The 20,818-nt window shown below is 32.3% G+C and overlaps 1 long non-coding RNA gene across 1 annotated transcript; it reads left to right on the top strand.

The window, feature by feature from the left end:
* Positions 1–620: 620 nt before the first annotated feature.
* On the top strand, positions 621–18,854 carry LOC147801926 (uncharacterized). The gene is made up of 2 exons (XR_015430565.1): positions 621–1,088; positions 17,381–18,854. It is a non-coding gene; the product is annotated as an uncharacterized LOC147801926 (long non-coding RNA).
* The last annotated feature ends 1,964 nt before the right edge of the window (positions 18,855–20,818 follow it).

Raw genomic sequence — 20,818 nt, 5'->3', positions numbered from 1 at the left:
ACATCTAATGATATGATTGGATTCAAATCCTCTATACTTCCATGCTGCAGATTTATAGCAAAAGTCAAAAACTCCGGTGCATCTAACCACATAACTGGTACTGTTACTTGCCTTTTTTTCAGTAGCACTAGAGCTGCTCAATAGGCTATTGGTGACGGTCTGGGAAACAAACCTGAGGCTGATCCAGAGACAACATACGTCATATCACATTTACAGGGAGAACACATTCGCATTCTTTCACATTTACAGGGAAGGCACATTCACACATCATCCATCCATCCATCCATCCGCAGATTATAATTTCGACCTGAACAAGAACACATTCAATATCAGATCCAATACTCCCAGGGGTGTTGGTTTGTTACGGGAACTTGGAGGACTTTGTGATTCCTACAGGTTTAGCATGCACCAGTGGCCCATTTGTACACACGGGTTCTTCGTTCGGTGAAAATCGAACCCTCGACCTCTCAGACATGTGTCCAATGCCCTTCCAGTCAAGCTTTCCCGACCTCTAGACCACATAAAATCTTTTTATTTACTTATTCGTGCGTGCGTGCGTGTGTGTGCTATAAGCAATGACCCACCTCAAATGGAAGAAAGAAAAGCATTGTGATAGGGTTACGACAGGATTCGAACTCTCCACGCTTCAGATCATTTAGCGACAGATTTACCCTCACCCACGATGGCACTTTATTGCTCTATAGAAATTACATACATGTGCAGGTATGTTTGCTCAATTTAGCCTTATAAACCTTTGTCAAGTAGAATACAGATCGAACAATTTGATGAAGGATATCACGAAGAATACATACAGGGCAAAGGCAGGATTCGAACCAGCCATCTCCACGCTTGACGAAACTTGCTTAATGTTTGTGAATTCGGATATGAACAAAAATGAGCGGATCGAGGCGTTCTCACGTGTTGTTATCATTGTATAAAAGTGCATCATTTTCTCGTTCATTCTGTTTATCTGTTCCGTGTTGTAGTGTTTATCTGTTTCGTGTCTGTTTCTTGAAATACAGCATTGTAGTTCGAAAAGTGACTCTTTGCGTAATACACATTCGTCGCGTCATAGGAAGTTTCACTGGGTAAGTCTAAATCCGCTTCATCTCTTGCTTCTTGATAATCATGTCTAAAAAATAATTTAATTGTTTTAAAAAGTAATTTTGCGAACGTTAAGAAATATTTAAATGGGGTGGTTAATTTTAAATGTGGTTAACTTACTAGGAACTTGACTTGCGCACACGTAGAGTAAAATTTCATATTTTTTTTGCTTATAAGTTTGCTAATCCTTTTTCCAAATGATAAAATACGATGTTTCATGTTTAGTCTTCTTAAAATTAATTCGTAATTTGAAGAGATTTGAATAAAACATTTTATTGAATAAGAACATTTTATTCAAGAACATTTTATTCAACGACAGTCTAGTTTGATAAAAGTAAGTTTCTGATAGAATTTGATAATACATCAGCTTTTATATTTTATTTTCTAGTTTATAGTAAAATTCATAATTAATTGTCAAAATTATTATTAAAATATTGCTATATCAGGAAAATGCTCGATGTACCTTGTTTTCTTAAACAGCTACTAAAAAATTGCAAAAAATTCCAAAACAGTGTTTTTCTTAGAATCTTCATCTCAAAAATTATTTTTCTAACAGATTCAATTGGCTAACGAATCAATTGGCTTTGCAACTATTTAACATTGATTCCTTTGACTAGGGGTCATTTCATTCATGTCGTCAGACTTTAAAATTTCGATTTTAGAATGCAAAAATTTCAAGAATGCGTAAGCTGGCTTTAACTTATTTTGCAGACGATTTTGTCCTTTTATCTAGTGAAGATGTTGGGTGTAGACTTCGCAAGTTTAAAAAGTAGCTTAAGGTAAACTCCGGTAAAACTTCATACTATATTGTGCCAATTCTTTGATTACTTAACTATATATTGGCCACAAATTACAAAACCTGTAACTATAGACTGTTACCGTATTTTGAATTTCGCTATGTTTGGTCTCACATTTTCTCGCGAAAATCTTCGTACACTATTTCGCGCATGTTTAACTCGGAATATACGATTTAAAAAACTCATGAGTGATGATGAGGTGTGAATAAATTTAGCTGCTTCATAAGTTTTTGTGTATTGTCATTCTCTATATAATCGGACTTTTTGAAGCACCTTTTTATTTCTTAGTTTTTGGTATCTTAATTTTAAGCTTGGTTTATAATTCTTATCTGGTTCTAAAAGTTTAAGTTTACTTATCTGCATTTTTCCCCCTCTTCTGAGAGTAGGATATAGCATTTTAATTGTATTTATAAATTTATTGCAAATAATTTATGGTGTCTTTATCAAGCATGTGGACGCAATATTCAATAATGCAGCAGGGCTTTGTACCTTATTGTTTAGTTTTTAAAACCTTTAAGTAACTGTACAATTTATGATTTTCAAGCATTTTCTTTTTGTATGTGTGTAATGATGTGGAGATTGTTGGTGTTAGCTTTATACCTTAATTTATTCTTTTTTCTTTTTAAATCTTTTTTGAGATTGATATCTATGATTAAATTTGATGTAATGATTCCCTTTTGCAGTTTTTGTCCCAATAATATTTACGTCCAAACAATCGTACTTAGTTTTGACACTTTTTTTGTAAATGTTACGTCCCAAACGATAAATTCCTTTATGCGTGTTAGCAAATTCCAGTTTTGGTCTTGAAGGGTTAAAATTGTGTAGCAGTTGAAGTAAATTTATTAGGTTAACACAATTTCGATAGAGGAAATAAACTTCTTAGAATTTGTAAAGTAAAAAATATAATGTTTGTATAATTTAAACGGTAAGAATCTACTTTGACATTCTCATCATAACTGTATAACAATTTTAAGACCTTCTGTTTATTTATTCTTGATTCAGGAAAGACTTCATTTATGACAAGATATTGAGTAAAATAAGAGAATCTTAATTTTTATATGTAATAATTTACTTTAAAGAAAGTAATTTTAGCAATTGGGTTGAAAGGCTGAAAACTTATTTTTCTCTAATACAATTAATATATGTTATGATAATAAAACAACTCTTTCGATGAGTTATCGCAGCAAAAGTAAGATTTTTATTACCAAATAAGAAAATATTATTACCATTCTGCAAGGGACAGAAAAAAATACGTCTTACAGTTTCAGACACACAGAATGCATGACAATCTAAGAATAAATGTTTGAACTTTCAAAGTAAATTGCAAGCAAAAGCTATTGTGTAAACAAAAATAAATAAAATGCAAGTTGTTACAAATGAGACTATTATGTGGTTCGAGCAACTCAAATTGTTTTGAATTTTTAAGGACTAATGAATACTTTAAAAATAATAACGTTTTCTGTGTCTCCGTTTTGAAGCAGAATATAAATTAAAATACACATCTCACTTTTTTATCCTGCTTTTCTGTGAATCGTTCTTGTTAAAATAGATGAATCGTGCTAAATTACGTTACCTTAAGTTAGTAAATGTGTTTTTGTACAAAGGAAAAGAATTTTAGAGTGATAATAAATTTAATAACTTTCATAGTATTTTTATCTTTATTCGAAGCGCATATCTTTATTAGAAGCGCATAAATTGAATAAAAAAAATTGTATAAAATAAATTGAATGCAAAAAAACTGTAAAATAGACCAATTGTTGATTTACAGAATCTAATAAGCCAAAGTTGCTATAAAATTATGAATAAAAAGTTAGAAGATGGGATAAAAGTTATGAAATTAATGAAGCATAGCATGAAAGGATAAGTACAAAACAAAATGTATATGATCAGGAAACAAATTAAAAACAGGTGAATAATTTCAGATATACACAAGTAGCAGTGATAGAAGAAAGAGTATGGGAAAATATCGAAATTTTCCGTCGCAAATTAAAGATATATTCAAAAAAAGTTCAGCCGCCACAATTTTAAGTTTTAATAAATACATATGATTTGATGTTATAAAAGATAAGTTAACTATGCGAAAATAGTAGTGAATATGTCATAAATTTGTTTCATTATGTCACGGCTTTATTTAAAAATATTTTTTCCACTAATTTTCATGGTAGTATGCATTTTCTGGAAAATATTTGAACAGATTTAATGAGAATTTTTCTCATTTTTTTTTAAAGACTCTCTTATGAAGAAAAAATTTACAATCAAATGTTCAGTATAAAATATAGGTAATGTTTGTTTTAAAGATATTGTAAACATTATGAAGGAAGATTATTTTTTCTAAAATAGAAACAATTTAAAAAACCTGGTAAAAATGAAAGGAATTATTTTCATGTTGCGTAAAAAAATTATTTGCTATTTTTAAAAAAAATTAAAGCTAAAATATGAACACTTAATAATGTAATGATTTATATAGGAGATTATTTCTTTTTTAAAAACCTAGTTTATTTATGAAGGTATTCAAAAGAATCTGATTATTCTGAAGATATTTCATTACTCCGAATTTTTATTTAATTTACAGGAATAGTTTCTATTTGAAAATTTATTTCAACCGAAATATTTGTCTAATTAACTGAAATAATTGTGTTTGTGTATTAGTGTCGTTATGCGATATTTCGGCAGTTTTTTCTACCTCTTTATAGAAGGACGAAGTATTTTTTCTCGATATTTGAATTTTTCTAGTCTTAAACTATTATAAAATTTTCACTTAATTCAACAAGCAACTTTTAAAAATATCGAAGAGCGTGGAGATTCGTTTACAATGTTTGCGAGTACTGTATTGAGACGAGCACAGGGTTGCCTCTCAGTGAGGGTTACTAAAAAGGCTATGAAACAGTTGTTTAATAAAACCGCGGCGGGTGGAGGTGCCCGGGAGTTGACATTAAGAAAAATCTCCTCACCGTGAGCCTGGCGGCTAAGAGCACTTTAACCCATTATCCGTCAACCACTGAAGATATCTTGTGTCAGCACTGTGGTCTGTGCAAGCCGTGTGCGGAATTTGTATCAAGGAGAAATCGTTGGGATTCGAACCCGATTCACCTCATTAGAAGGCTAACGCTCTATCCCCTGAGCTGATATTTTGATCACCGTAACAAAGTATCTTTCCCTGATTTTTTGCTTGTTACTATAGAAGTCATCTTTAGAATTCAATCATCACTGCTTTTAAAATGGTCTTTTAGAAATATACTATAAGGTGGAGGATTCAGCAAGTTTCGAAATTGTTTCGATTCCTTAATCTCTCGCTCGAATGGATCAAAATTAATAGTTGAAGAACAATTTATTAACTACGTTTTTGAATAAACAATAAGCTAATAAACATGGCCGATATATTTTAAATATTCGAAGAGAACTCAATTGTCATTAGTTAAACTTGTAACAGTGGCTAATGCTAAACCAGTGAAATGAATTTTACTCTTATGTAAAAATTGCTATCTTAAGAAATGGTTCTTTGCTAATTAAGCGCCTAGAGCTCCACTTGAAATTTGAATATTCTAGGCTTTCAATGAGATTTTGATTGACCCGAATTTTGAAACTATTTGACATAGTTCCACATTTGTTCTGGAATTACGAGACACTTTTCAATAACTGAATACATAACAAGTCCTACTTTTATCATCTAGCTATAATATGACATTAGAAATTATGGAATGTTTACTTTTGGGACAACAGAGTTAAGCATACAAGACATTAAAAAGCACTGTAAAAATGTCTAATCTGCAGGCATAATTTATTTCGTAAATCCAGAAACAATTTTGCAGTTAACTTAAATCGTTGATGTATTTTTCTTTAAACTTCTTGTATGAATACTAGTACTAGTACTAGTTTAGACAGTACTGTAAAAAAAGATAAAGGATCAAGTAAAAATGAGGTTAGAAACATATGAAGTAATTATAAAATGAAAAGGTTTAGGGTGAATCAAGGAAATATATCGGTAATATTTAAGCTATGACTATACAATTGCCTAATTTTAAAATTATGCAAATTGTTGAAACTGATTTTTCTTAATCAGAAAATCTGTGATACTCTGTGGCTCGGCGATATTTTAATTTAAATACTTATATTTTACGTAACTGATTTTCAAAATTTCCTCACTTTTCTCAGCCATAATGCATATTTAGATAAATGTTAAATAATAAAATTTTGAGAAAAGGGAATCTCCAATACTTTGTTTGCCTGCTAAGTGAGCGTATAGCTAATTTTACAAATTTTCGATTCAATTTCTTTTCTCTACTGAGGAAAACTCTTGATACTATAACCTTTCATAAAGAAATCTTTAATAGCAATTTTGTTAAAATAATTCTCGGATTGTGATTAATTTCTAAAATCTTACGTAATTCCTAAGTTAAACAATTGTTAAACAATTTTCTGTGTCTAAGGTGATCTTAAAAATTTATTTACTGTAAGGAATTTACCTTAAATATGAACTTCTGTATTTAAATGATTAAAATCATGCACAAATAATTTAAGTGGGTAAGGTTCAAATCAATACGTAACGCACTAGTAAAATAGCTCTTCAGAATTAGCCTCCCTTTTTTGACCCCACGCTTACCTTTACTGCTACTCACATTTATCTAAAAGCACTTAATATTTGTATTTTTTAAAGGTATCTGCATCTAGTTGCACGTATAATTAGTATGAAAACGGCTTTCTATCGGCATTTAAAAATTAATGAAGTTTTCTCAGGCCATGTAAAAGGTTAAAGCTGGATTAATATCCAAAAATTATGATAAATACGGCTGATTCCCCAGTGAGTGCGTTATAAATTTAGTTTATTCCGTTTTAAATATTCAAAATATTTATGTTCGAATAATGTATTCATATAATATAAACTGCTGTTTGTAGAAAATGCAACACCATGAAGGAATGATCAGAATCAAATGAAATTCGCAGCAAATGTCAATTATAGGATATTATGCAAATTAATAAAGTTTCAGAGCCATCGCGCGTGCGTGGCGCGCGCAGCGCCCTCTGAATTGATGCTGAAAGCGTATAAATAAAGTGCTGTAGCGGGACGTTGAAAATAGTCTATGATTATTTGTTAGTGGCAAACGTTTAGTGAGACCTGAGTATGCCTCCACGACGGAAGAATAAGAAATTCAAGCAACTTACGGAGTTTGAACGAGGGAGGATAATCGGCCTTCGAGAAGGAGGATTTTCCTATCGCGCAATAGCAGCTCGTATGCAGCGGAACAGTTCCACAGTGATGCGAGTTTGGAAGCAGTGGACCGACGAGCACCGAACAACTCGAAAAACAGGCACTGGACGACAGAAGGTGACGTCAGAGCGCGATGATCGACACCTGCTCCGCATGGCGGTGAATGATCGCACAGCTTCCTCCAGGCAGCTGGCAGCACATTGGTCTACTGCTACAGGTGTACAATTGTCGGCTTCGTCAATTCGTCGTCGTCTGCTGCGCCGTGGATTGCGTGCAAGGGTGCCATTATACAGGATTCCCCTCACGGCGGATCATCGACGGCTGCGTCGGCAGTGGGCTCTTGAGCACAGAGACTGGCTAGCTGATTGGCACCAAGTTGTCTTTTCAGATGAATCACGCTTCAATTTGTGGACCCATGATGGCCGTGTTCGTGTTAGACGTTATGCCGGTCAACGCTGCCTTCCTGAGTGTATTATTGAACGACATAGTGGTCGAACACCCGGAGTTATGGTCTGGGGTGCGATTTCGTATCATGGACGATCCAATTTGATACGAATTGAGGGTAATCTCAATAGCAACAGATACGTCCGTGAAGTGCTACAGCCCGAAGTCGTTCCTTTCCTTCAAGGCATCCCTGGAGCTATCTTTCAGCAGGATAATGCACGCCCACATGTTGCGCGGACTGTTAGAGACTTCTGTTTAGCACAACGCATGCAACTTCTTCCTTGGCCTGCTTATTCGCCGGATATGTCGCCTATTGAGCACGTGTGGGATATGGTTGGTCGGCGTCTCACTCGTGATCCGCGTCCTGCAGTTTCCAAAGACGAACTTTGGTTGCGCATACAAGCGATATGGAATTCTCTTCCTCAAGCAGATATTCAACATCTGTTTGACTCCATGCCATGTCGTATAGCAGCACTTATTGCAGCGCGTGGTGGCTGCACCAAATACTGAATTCGGACGCTTAATTTGTTTCTTTTGTTTTGAAAATTTCATCATTTATTTGTATCAGTACAAGTCGTTTCTGCATTAAATTTCATTTGATTCTGATGATTCTTTCATGGTGTTGCATTTTCTACAAACAGCAGTTTATAATGTATTTACAAATTTGAGTGAGAAAGTTTTAAAAATTATAAAGTAATATTCACAATGAAAAACTTAAAATCTCTGCTTTTGATATATATTTCTAAATTTCAATTGCAAAATTTTTATTTTAAGAACTAGTACTTTAACCGTTTGAGTGCTGAAGAGTTTTCTTATATCTATGCTAATAGTGCGGAATAAAATGCGTACAACACTACTAACCAACTACTAACTACTACCAACCAACTACTACCAACAACAACTACCCAACCTATACTAACCAACAGCAGCGTCTCCTCCTTTTTGACAAATAACAAGCGAAGCGCGATAGTACTTCGCCGCACTCAAACGGTTAACAGAGAACAGGCTTAAAATAATAAGCTTGTCTAGGATAATTTGTTCTGGACAGACGTTCAGTTACAGTGGTTAAATTCTATGAATCTATGTACTTCGTCTTAAAGAAAATTATTAAATTTTTACTACGGGTTAAACTTGTTATGCCAATCAAACAGGCTTTAGTGCATCAGTAGGGTTGAAGAATTGGGCATTGAATGCACATTGCTTCTTTGTGGTGGCTGGTTCCCCTGCCAGGTATTGTTTGTTACGTTGGAGACGTCAAATACCCGTTAAAGCCGTATTTATCAAAAGCTTGCCGTGAACAAACCCGGTTCGGTCTACTAGCTTCCTGCGGTGACCAAATATTCCCGTTTAACAACTTTTTACAATTAAATCACCTGTGAAAAATCTTTAATTACGACATTTAAATTGGACAGAAATTTAATTTCATATTTAGTTTTTAAACTTGTAATGAAATGTTTTTATATCATTTAAATACAATTCCGTGTAGCGAAACTTATGTTCCTTTGCTATAATTATTTTATATTCCATAACTGTTGTAACTAGATTAAACTAAAAGAACCAGCATAAACATAACTGTAAGAAATTAAATTTTTATTACCTCCTTTTACTATAAATTTTTCACTTTTCGCATTTGTCTCAAATCTTCGAGTTTATGTAAATATAAAAATTTTAAAAGAAATTTTCCCTAAATATTACTGTTTGTTTAAAGAGTATCGAAGTTGCACGAAATTGTTTATAATTATCATTCAATGTTTTCTCGCTACTGTTTTTGTGAAATCACACTGTGGAAACTTTCAACTAAATTCTATTCAAAGTTTCAAGAAATTAATAGAAACCCTCTCTCTCAGAAATTGGTTTCCTGAAACATTTCTTAAGACAAACTTTGAACATTCAAGATGTATAAAATTGAAAGCCATTTTACTACATTTTTACACCTACAAATCCGTTTTAATTAGTTAGAGCACTGATACCTTTTAGTTCTGTAACAGATGACAATGCAGTGAGGTTCGCCCTCATTTAACGAAAGAATTCATCTTTAATCTACATTTTTACCAAGTTTCTAAAACGTGTAGAGTGCATGACTTTACTACATTGCATGTTAACAGAAGTTTCAAAGTTTTTTTTTTTCCGACTAGAACAATCTAAATTTTCATAGCTTTTTGTCTCTGAATGAGAATTATCGTCAATTGAAGTTATAAGTACTTTGCGAACACCTGGGATGCTCAAATTTCAATTAGAGCTGTGTGTCTTAATATTAAGCTGACCAGGGCCCTTTAAATAAAAGCTAATAGAATTTCTAAATGAGCATTCGGAAACTTTGCTCCTCAAATTTTCCAAAAATTTAAAAAATATTTCTGTTTAATAATCTCTGCAAATCTAAATAAAGTAATTATAATAATTTCGGAGTGGAGATTCGCAATTAAAGTTCAGGGGACTCACGGGAGATATTAAGAGCGCCAGATCTAGGTATCTGCCGCATTCTGTATTTAATTAAAAAATTTTAAGGGAGTATTTTGGGATAACCAAACTAACGTTAACTCTGCGTCATTTTTCCCTATTTATCATAACCAGAGCTTTGGCGCCTCAGAGGATAAAGCGCTCTCCTCCTAATGAGGTGACCCGAGTTTGGTCACAGTGATAGCAGTCTGGTTCGAATTCCGCACCCGGTTCGGTCCGACCCAGGACTGATATAACCTATTCTCAGTGATAGACGGATCATGGGTTAGAGTTCCCCTTACATCAGGCTAACTGTCGAAGGTTTTCGTAATTTTCCTTTCCATGTAAAGCAAATGGATGTTAGTTCCTTCCTCCAAAAAACCCTCCATGAAGGCAAATCTCTCATTATACTTGATCTAGGAGTTACCTTGTCTTCTGGATTGGGTTCGAAATTACAAGTCAACAGAGCTGAAAATTAATAACCGTAAACATTATTAAAAGACTATAATACTTATACCCATTTAAATTAGAAATGACTTGCGTCCTTCTATAAGTAATTTTATGAAATTAGATCTGTTAAATGTAAATCTTAGAGCTAGCAAATTTTCTTTCTTAAAGTTTGTTACTTTTCTGTGTTCTACGGTACAGTAAGAAAATATCCATTGATTATGATTGAAAATTTAATTTTCTGAAATCTTGGTTTAGAAGCTATGAAATGTATCCTTTAAAAAAAAAAAACTTTATGAATATGTGCTACTTCTGAAATAAATCCTAAATGGATAATCCGCTTTAAAACCACTTTATACAACATCTGTGTTTTTGCTGCTGAAAACGCAAATTTTGGAATCTTTAGGATATTATCACTTGTTTGCAATCCAGTATGATGTACCGTGATTGTCTTCTTCCATGCTGCTAAACTTCCGCAAAATTAAATTCGAATCTTCAAAAATGTATTTTTACTTGCGTAATAAGTATATCAATTTTCACATCTGTAAATTGTATTTATTTGTATAATATCTGATAGCTTCTATACTGGTAAATCAAATTCTAATTTTCTATCTGAGCTATATAGTACTTCTTACAAAACTTTTTTAGGAACTGTCATTATGCAATGAAAACTGTTTAAATTGTTAAGTAAAGATACGTTTATTGATTATGTCTATCATAGCTTATTACCTCTTATAAACCTTTCGTGTTACTCAACAGAAAAGCTGGTGTCATCTAATTTAGATCAAAAGCAGAGTGCAACATAACATTTTTGGTGTTTCACTAACTTTTTGTAATACAACTGAAAATATTTTAAAATGGTTGTAAATAATGTCTTTCATGAGGTATTTAACTCTAAATTTTCTTCAAGTAAATTGTACATATGACCAAGTGATGGAATTATTTGTACATGTTTCTGAAAGAAAAGGTTATTCCACATATGTACATGTTTCTGAAAGAAAAGGTTATTCCACATATATACATGTTTCTGAAAGAAAAGGTTATTCCACATATGTACATGTTTCTGAAAGAAAAGGTTATTCCACATATGTACATGTTTCTCAAAGAAAAGGTTATTCCACATATGTACATGTTTCTCAAAGAAAAGGTTATTCCACATATGTACATGTTTCTCAAAGAAAAGGTTATTCCACATATGTACATGTTTCTCAAAGAAAAGGTTATTCCACATATGTACATGTTTCTCAAAGAAAAGGTTATTCCACATATGTACATGTTTCTCAAAGAAAAGGTTATTCCACATATGTACATGTTTCTCAAAGAAAAGGTTATTCCACATATGTACATGTTTCTCAAAGAAAAGGTTATTCCACATATGTACATGTTTCTCAAAGAAAAGGTTATTCCACATATGTACATGTTTCTCAAAGAAAAGGTTATTTCACATGTACAGGTTTCTCAAAGAAAATTTAACCTCTTTGCGTAGCAAAACTATTCAGATTAGCTTGCTTAAGCAGTTTGCTGCAGCTCATTGCATTCGCTAAGTGTTATGCCTTATAGAAATTAGAAAAATTTCTGTGTTATGAATCTGTCCACACGTGTAAGTAGTCATCAATGATAAAGTGACAAAACTATCTTAATAGCGTCAATGGTGAAATAGTTTTTTTTCTGTACTTGAAGGTATATTGTATCAAAACTCCGCGGTGATTTGGATTCGTTTAGGAATGTTCATTAAGTTAACGTTTTCATTAAGGAATGTTTTCATTATGTAATGTTGAACGTTTCAAGTTGAGCTAAATTTACCCCCATAAGTTAATGTTAAGTAATGTAAGGTTAATTAATTACAGCCTCGTATGGCACATCAAAATTTGTGGTAATATAATTTCTTAGTTTTATTATTTATGTACTTTGTTGTAAAACTTGATAAATTTTTGTTTTGTGAACCTGGCAACTTAGATGCATAATTTATGTTCCATATGGCTTCGTGCCTGACTTTGTGTTAAGAAATATATCCGTAAAGAACTGAAGTCATTTTGATCTAATCTTTGTGAAGGATAATAGAATGTATCACTTAAGTGTACTTGACAATATTGGCTTACTCTAAATAGAATGCAAGGAACAGTTGCTAACGTAAACAAGTGCCACGTTTTAATAACCAATCTGGTTCGATATACCCACTCTACGTCGCTCATCCTATTCTAAAGTAGTCTGTTTTGAAATCATTACGATATATGTAGGTTAAAAACTATAGAACTTTAAAAAGTAATTCCATAACTTTTTCTAGGAATTTTTCGTTTGACATATTTCGTTAGACGTTATTTTTCGCAATGTCATTAAAACTATCAATACTAATATTGCAAAGATAACTCAATTTAAGCCCCCTAAAACTTCTCAACATGTTGAAAAGTTTCTTGGTGTTTGTGGTTTTTACCGCCACCCGATTCCTAATTATCCGAAACTCACCAATGTGCTAATTCAAGTAACCCTTAAAAACTCAAAATTTCAGTGGAGAGAGGAGCATCAAAATGCCTTTAATCAATTACAAAATATATTTCTCTCTGAGCCTTTTGTACATCTTCCCCAATGGGATAAGCAGTTCATCCTTAATACTGATGCCAGTGGTTCTATTTCAGGTGTTTTAATGCAAGGATTTAATGGTCAACTAAAACCCATGTCTTACTTTAGTAAAGGTTTATCCCAATCAGAACGTAATTATCCCCCCGTAAAATTTGAACTTTATGCTATTTATAGATCTGTAATGGCATTTAAACACTATTTGGCATATAAAAAGTTTATATGCCAACACCATCCACACTGATTCCAAACCTTTGGTTCATTATAAAAAGGTAACGTCCCCTGCTGATATTATAACTCGTTGGCTTCTACAGCTGTCAGAATTCACGTATGAAGTAAAATATATAGCTGGTACAACGAATGAGTTAGCCGATTACTTTAGTAGAAGTCAGAAAATGAGTTAATTTAACCTTTTGTCGATGCTAATGTTGATGACCAAATTGTAAATTCTATTCAAAACACTGACCCTCAAAATGAAATTTCTGTAACTACATTCTTTAATGAACAACAAAAGGATCCAAATATTTCAGAAATTGTTGATATAATTAACTCACCTTCATTAATGCTAAGAAAACTAAAAATTTTATTATTGATTCAGATACTAGTTATTAGTGCGTGTTTGCAATGATAAAAATTTAGCTCAATGTATTGTGGTACCTCAAAGTTTACAAGCCAAGGTACAAAGACTGCTCACATTACTCAACTTGGTCTGAAAAAAAACCCGTGAGCTTATAACTAATAAATATTTCTGGAAAAAACATGTATACAGACACAAAGTTTTGTTCTTTCTTGTGATGTATGTCTCCGTACCAAAAATTATGGTATACCCCAGCCTACTTTTAAATCTTTACCTATTCCTAAGGTACCCAATGAGTTTATATCATTTGATATTGTTAGCCCCATCAAAAACTGGATATGTATTCACTATTTTAGATCACTTCTCTAAAATTGTAAAATTATACCTGTCGAACAGCTTAACGGCTGAGGCTGTTTCTCAACATTTAATTGATCATATTGCTAATAATGGTAGATCTGCTCTGGCACACAGAATGCTTCTCAAAACTTTTCTCTCGAAGATATTTTCATGTCATTGTGACATAATTCGGGTTTCTGAGACAAATGTGAGCACAGGTCTCTTTTATTGCTTCTTTGTACTCATTTTGATTGCATAAAACTTCTAAATTCATTAAGACAACAATAAGAAACAGCGCGTCGTTTTATTTCTATTTGTTTCATGGGAAAAATTCTTATTAGTTACTCTGGCTCTAAATAGTTGGCAGATTTTGCCTATACCTGTGAGTTAAATAATTGAAGGGCTCATTAATAACGAAATTAGCAGGAAGCTCGCATTTAATTTTTAATCAGAGGATGTTAAGCACTATGAACGTCTACAAGGAGATTTTGGTCTTTCGTTGGATATTTACGAAAAGAAAAATATGTCAGGCAAATATGTCATTGCATAAGGGAAACTTATTATGAAACGAAAAATTCCAGTAGACGGCACTGAACGTGACGGAAATCCGGATTGGTAGTGGTAGACGGCCGTTCTGCTACCTCTTCGAACTTCACACTCGTCCAACCGTTTGGGAATTTTTCGTTTTTCAGACTAAGGTGCAGTAAAGGCAGGGGTGTTATAAGAGCTGGGTGGACCTGGATTGCGATGGTAGATCGCATTTCCGTGACCTGCAGTCTCTGAAGTACCCTTGCGCTTACAGCGAAATCTAACTGTTAACTTAGCTACTAAGTTTTTCTCGCTCTCGTTAAATTAACTTTTAAAAGGCTGAGGTGGTCAAGAGTAAGATCCTGGACTGTAACAAAAGGTTGCAGGTCCGTGCCCTGAAAAGTCACCCAGCACTTGACTAGCATTGTAGAGTACAGACGTTCATAGTGCTCTGAATTATCTAATTTCATCTACGATATTTTCCAGATATAGAAAAACATTACTTCTAAGTAAGATTCGTTAAGGAATAAAATGGGACATTTATGAAAATTTTAACGGGCGCCGCTTAAAGTTTGAGTTAAACTTTAATTTGGTTTTTATGATTAGCTTTAAAAGACTTGAGCTCTGTCTCTACAAATAACAATTTTGATACCAAAATTTCAATTTGAAAATCTGGCTTAATATCAGAGTGAAATACTTGCGAAAGAATATTTGAACATTTTATTAACCTGCTCTCACATAGGGTTCAGAAAACCGGGCAATGTTAAAATTGCTTGACAATATAATAGCTATTTTTTGGAATAGTTTTCAGAAGTCTAAGTGCAATATATATAAATGGTACAAGGAAACACCTAAAATGAGCTGTACATTCTGTGTAGAATTTTCTGGGGACATTTGCCGATAGTCCTTAACATTCAAAATTTTGATGCCGATATTGACTCGAATAAGAAGCAGGCTGAAATTAAGATTGGTATATTGTACTGAGGATTTCAAAATTCTTACAAGAATCTAATGCCCTGGCCAGAAGAGTAGAATCTAAATGAACGATTCTTAAATAGTAGTCTACAAAGAACTGTTGAGCCAAATTTTATTAACTATTCAAGGTGAAACTAAAGCTCTTAATTTTCTCTGAAAAGTTAAATTTGTTTTAATGAAAAGTTTTAGTTTGCCTAGAATCAACATAAATAGTTCTCACTACTGTAACGGAGTTTTTAAAAATACATTTTGGTCAAATAAAAGGGATAAAATTTTTGTTAGCATATAAAAAATTTATAAAATTTTACTTTTTGATGTTAACCCATAACCATTAACCTATAGCCGTTTAGTCATCAAAATCGTTCAGTTCTGTGAGACAAAGAAAGTAAGTAAGCACGTATAACCTAATTTTTGTTTAAACATTACTTAAACTAGGAAGACACTTTATATTTTAAAATTAGTAAGATATTTCTAACTTTAAATTTTAATATGTTAAAAGTCATTTGCTTGTAATGATATTACTCATAGAAATAAAAATTTTCTAGCTTTTAATTATAGGTATTTCTTATGTTCTTGTATGAGCTTTAATTTCAGAAAATTTTATGAAATTATATCCGTATCTTTTAAAATGACCCTAAACAAATTGAAAAACCAGTTATAAAATATCAATTTGTTCTTATTTCTTTCCTATTCGTTTCATCAATCAAAATTTAATTGAATAACTCTTCTGTATTTGACAAACATTCAAATGTGAGTGACAATGTAGAAATTTAAAATAAAAAATTCCAACATAGTATTTTTTCCGCTTTACAATAAAATATCTATTAAGTATCTTGAATACTGTAAACAACGAAAGCACCTGAATCGGGTATAAAGTTCAAACTTTTAAGGTTAAATACATTTTTAAAATGAAATATTCAATTCATCATCATATCTGGCTAGACAGCCCAGGGTGGGCCAGCGCCTTCCTTTGAATTCGAATCCACTTCTCTCTACTTTTGACACTTGTTCGCCAGTTTTTCTCCTTTAGAGTAAGGAAATCAGTCTCAACTAAATCCAGCCATCTCAGCCTGGGTCTACCTCTTTTTCTGTTCGTTAGGGGTTTGTGTAACAGGATTTTTTTTTAAATTTGAGTCATCATTCCTTCTGAAAATGTGAGCTGCCCAGTTCATTCGATGTATTTTAATGAATTTCACAATATCTGGCTCTCTGTAGATTTTATACTGTTCAGTATTATATCGTCTTCTCCAGGAATTATTTATTTTTATCCCACCAAGGATGGCCCTCAAAACTTTTCTCTCAAAAATGGCAATTTTATTTTCACCAGCTTGAGTTAGGTTCCAGGTCTCAGATCCATAGGTAAGTATTGGCCTAATTAATGTTTTATAGAGTAAAAGTTTTGTATTTTTTGATAAAAGAGAGGATTTGAAAAAAACGTTTTAAATATTCAATTAAGTATCTTTAATTGTTTTTTTTAGTAAAGCTTTAGGCTATGCGGAGAGAAGTTATAGACAATGTAAACATTCATCTACGAAATGGTATCCCACAATAGAATTAACACTTGTTACATACTAGTGTTTTGGAATTATATTTTTGTAGTGGTAGATATACACTACAAGGCTATTACGACTCTACTCTCTAGAATATTGCTTGAAAGTTTAAATAAATCTTGCCACTAATATATATATTTACTTTGAAGATTTTAGTATATGAAAAATAAAATGTTTGAACATTTGCAACTGTACGAACTCTAATCTATGATGAGTAACTGTAAAATAAATTTTTATTGATGTTTGAAAGTACAAATATATTACAGCAGGTATACTCTTCATATTGTTCAAAAACGTACTAATGTATCTTTTAAATATTTGTTTCTTTCTCTCCCTTATTGGATTAGATTGTTTAATTTATCCTGTTTTGAGCCAAGGTACTGTTTTTCTCTTTTGTATTTTTCAGAATTGTCTGTATTCTTGATTGGTGGCTGATGTGCAAGTTTTGAGGTGCTATGACCACACAGGGTGAAAGGCTTCGAGAACGTATCAAATTATTTGAAGAGGAAAAAAGTGATTGGATGGAAAAATGTTACCAGCACAAAGTACGTGTCAATTACTTTTTTGCTAAGCCAGTGGGTGAAACGAGGAACTTTATTTTCCTTTGTTCCTCGAAGCTATATTTTTAAAACTCAACTGAAAGTCGCACTGAATGTTAAGTCTCCAGATTATGTGTCGTCGATGAAGTTTCGTAAATTTTCTGGGAATGAGACACTTGCTATTAACACTGGAATACGACACTTTGCCTCCCAATGAGATGACTCAATTTCGAATCCCATCCATGGCTGGTTGATACGAGGCTTGCACTGACCACAGTGCTGACGTAAAATATCCTCGGTGGTTGACTGATCGCGACTCGTACCGTTGAGCTAACCGTGGGTGGTTTTCCTGGTTTCCCTCTCATGTAACGCAAATGCGGGTTAGTTTAAACAAAGTCCTCCAGGAAAGCTAGTTTTAAACTATTAGATCACGCTATTTCTCATATGTAACTGTAAAGTTCTCAAATTCTTAGAATTATTTTATAAGTTTAGAGATATTAGTGAAACTCAGAAATGGCTTTGTTCTTTTACGCTAGTTCAACCTCTTTGCGGTCTCATCAATTTTGCACATTGGTATCATACTGACTGTGTTCTTGTTGAAGGAATGCAAAATGAATATTAGAGAATTTTAAAAAGAGTAACGCTATTAAACGCAATATAAAATTTTACGAAATTTGTTAACGTCAGGGCCTCTATGTATTAAGAGTCGATATTTTTAAATGCAAGAATAAATATTGTTTATAAGTGTAACGGTAAAAGCTTCGGTAGCTGTGAGTAGAATTAAGATCAACGTTTTTTAAGTATAGTGTTTGCACAATACGAAATTGTACCGTTTAGGAATAATTAAAAAAAAACAAATGCGTGAATTTTTTTTTCTAGAAAACTAGTTAACCCCCATCTATCATTTGTAGAAGTTAATAAATTTTGACTATTTGATACGGATAAATTTGTATTAATATGAAAAATGTTTGCATTCATTCTTACATCAAGTTTTTTAAAAATTAATTCTATAGGGATTCTGCAGAGTTTAATTATTTTGAAAAGGGGTCAGCTTCACTTTGGATCCAGAGTTTTGAAAACCTCTTTTCATAATGATTTAATTACTGAAGTTGTACATAATCTTTTAAAAAAACTTTAAATGCGTCATTCAATTTTAAAAAAAACGTTATTTAAAACTTGAATGAACTTTCAAATTTCTTTAAATTTCAAGTATTTAATAAATATTTTAGTTTTACATATCTAGGCTTAATTTGCTTAAAATGATAAAAATACTACTGCTCATTGTTATAACGAGTTGTAGCGTTACGTTAGTTTTATTTAATTTGCTTATTTTAAAGGTGTCTTTGTAAAAGTTGCTTATAGGGGATAAAAATTTTAACGTCCATTCGGAATAATAAAATTAAAACATCTGCATCTAATTTCTTGAAGCTTTTTACTTAAATCTCTTTTAAAATATTTCTTTCATAGAAATCCTAATTTGTGGGGAAAATATGAAATTCTAAATTTAAGATGAATTATATTCTACGATACGTCCGTACACACGGTTGGAAATAAAACTGAATTTTGGATTAGAATTCCAAATCGAGCATGAATATTAATATTAAAAGTAGAAATAAGACAAATTCTTAATAATTACAATAAAAATGAAAATATAAATGCGTGTTGGCAGAACAGTACTTCATCAGGGGACACACTGCCTGCAAACACACAGGAGCCTTTCTGTTAGTGGATTTAACCAAAACTAACAGTTTTGTTAACCAAAACTAACCAAACTAAAATTTAACCAAAACTAACAGTTAGTTAGGGTTAAATCCACTAACAGAAAGGCTCCTGTGTGTTTGCAGGCAGTGTGTCTCCTGATGAAGTACTGTTTTGCAAACACACATTTATATTTTATTTTAAATTATTTTTAATTAAGATTTTTTTGGTCTTATTTCAATTTTATATAATACAAATTTGGTTTTCAGCTGCCTTGTGCGCTTTTCCAATTTGAATTAATGAATTAAGGTTTCAGTGTTATGTTACCTCTTAGTTATCAACATTGACTTAGTAAATTGTATTGATTTTGTGATTGGATTTTATAAAGTACTCATTTAATAGTTAAAATTTTTTAATTTGCCTTCGTTTAAATTCATTATAGATATACCAGCTAATCTTTTTTTTCTCTAAATTTGTTTTAAATTATATATTTAGCTAATTGTTTGTCTGCAAGCTCAAATAAGTCGTTGCACCAATATTTAGAAGCTTTTAATATATGAAAAGCAAATGTTTGAACTTTTGTAACTGTACGATCTATGATGGATAATTAATTCTCCACTAATATCCTTCATGTTGTTCAATGACATACTTTATTTAAAATATTGATTTTTAAATATTTTTTTCCAACTTCATTGGATTAGATTGTTTAATTTTTCCTTTTTGAGCCAAGGTACTGTTTTTGTCTTTTGTATTTTTCAGGATTGTCTGTATTCTTGATTTGTGGCTGATGTGTAAATTTTGAGATGCCATGACCACACAAGATGAAGGGTTTCGAGAAATAATTAAATGACTTGAAGAGGAAACAAGTGAATGGATGGAAAAATGTTACCAGCACAAAGAACGTGTCAATAACTTTTTTGTTAAGCTAGTGGGTGAGACGATGAACTTTATTTTTCCTTGTTCTTCGAAGCTGATTTTAAAGCGCAAATGAAAGTCGCACTGAATGTTAAGTCTCCAGATTATGTGTTAACGAAGTTTTGTGAACTTTTTGGTGAATGAGACTAAAGAATAGGACACTTGCCCCCCAATGAGATGACTAAATTTCAAATCCCATCCATGGCTGATTGATAACAGTTCTGCCAGCTTGCACAGACCAAAGTGCTGACGTAAAATATCCTCAGTGGTAGACGGATCGCGACTTAGAATCAAATACCGTCAAGCTAACCGTGGGCGGTTTTCCTGGTTTTCCTCTCATGTAACGCAAATGCGGGTTAGTTTAAGCAAAGTCCTCCAGGAAGGCTAGAACTTATAAAATTTTTAAACTATTAGATCGCGTTATTTCTCATGTGTAACAATAAAGTTGTAAAATAATTCTTTTAAGATTTTGAGAAGTTTAGAGATATTAGTAAAACTCAGAAGTGGCTTTGTTTTTTTTTTACGCTGGTTCAACCTTTTTACGGTCTTATGATAGGGAAAATTTGTTGCAAAATGTGTTTTTATAGTTAGCTATTTCAAGTTTTTCTATTTAAATTTTCTAGTGGTTGTAAATATTTTGTATATTGTATTAAATTGTTCGGTATAGTATTGTAAAAGTGGCAATTTTGTAA

The sequence above is a fragment of the Parasteatoda tepidariorum genome, chromosome 11, assembly GCF_982258835.1.
Source record: "Parasteatoda tepidariorum strain Cologne lab strain chromosome 11, Ptep-v5.0, whole genome shotgun sequence".
NCBI classification, from domain to species: domain Eukaryota; kingdom Metazoa; phylum Arthropoda; class Arachnida; order Araneae; family Theridiidae; genus Parasteatoda; species Parasteatoda tepidariorum.
The sequence above is the reverse complement of the archived record's forward strand: the minus strand, read 5'-3'. Positions and strand labels throughout refer to the sequence as shown.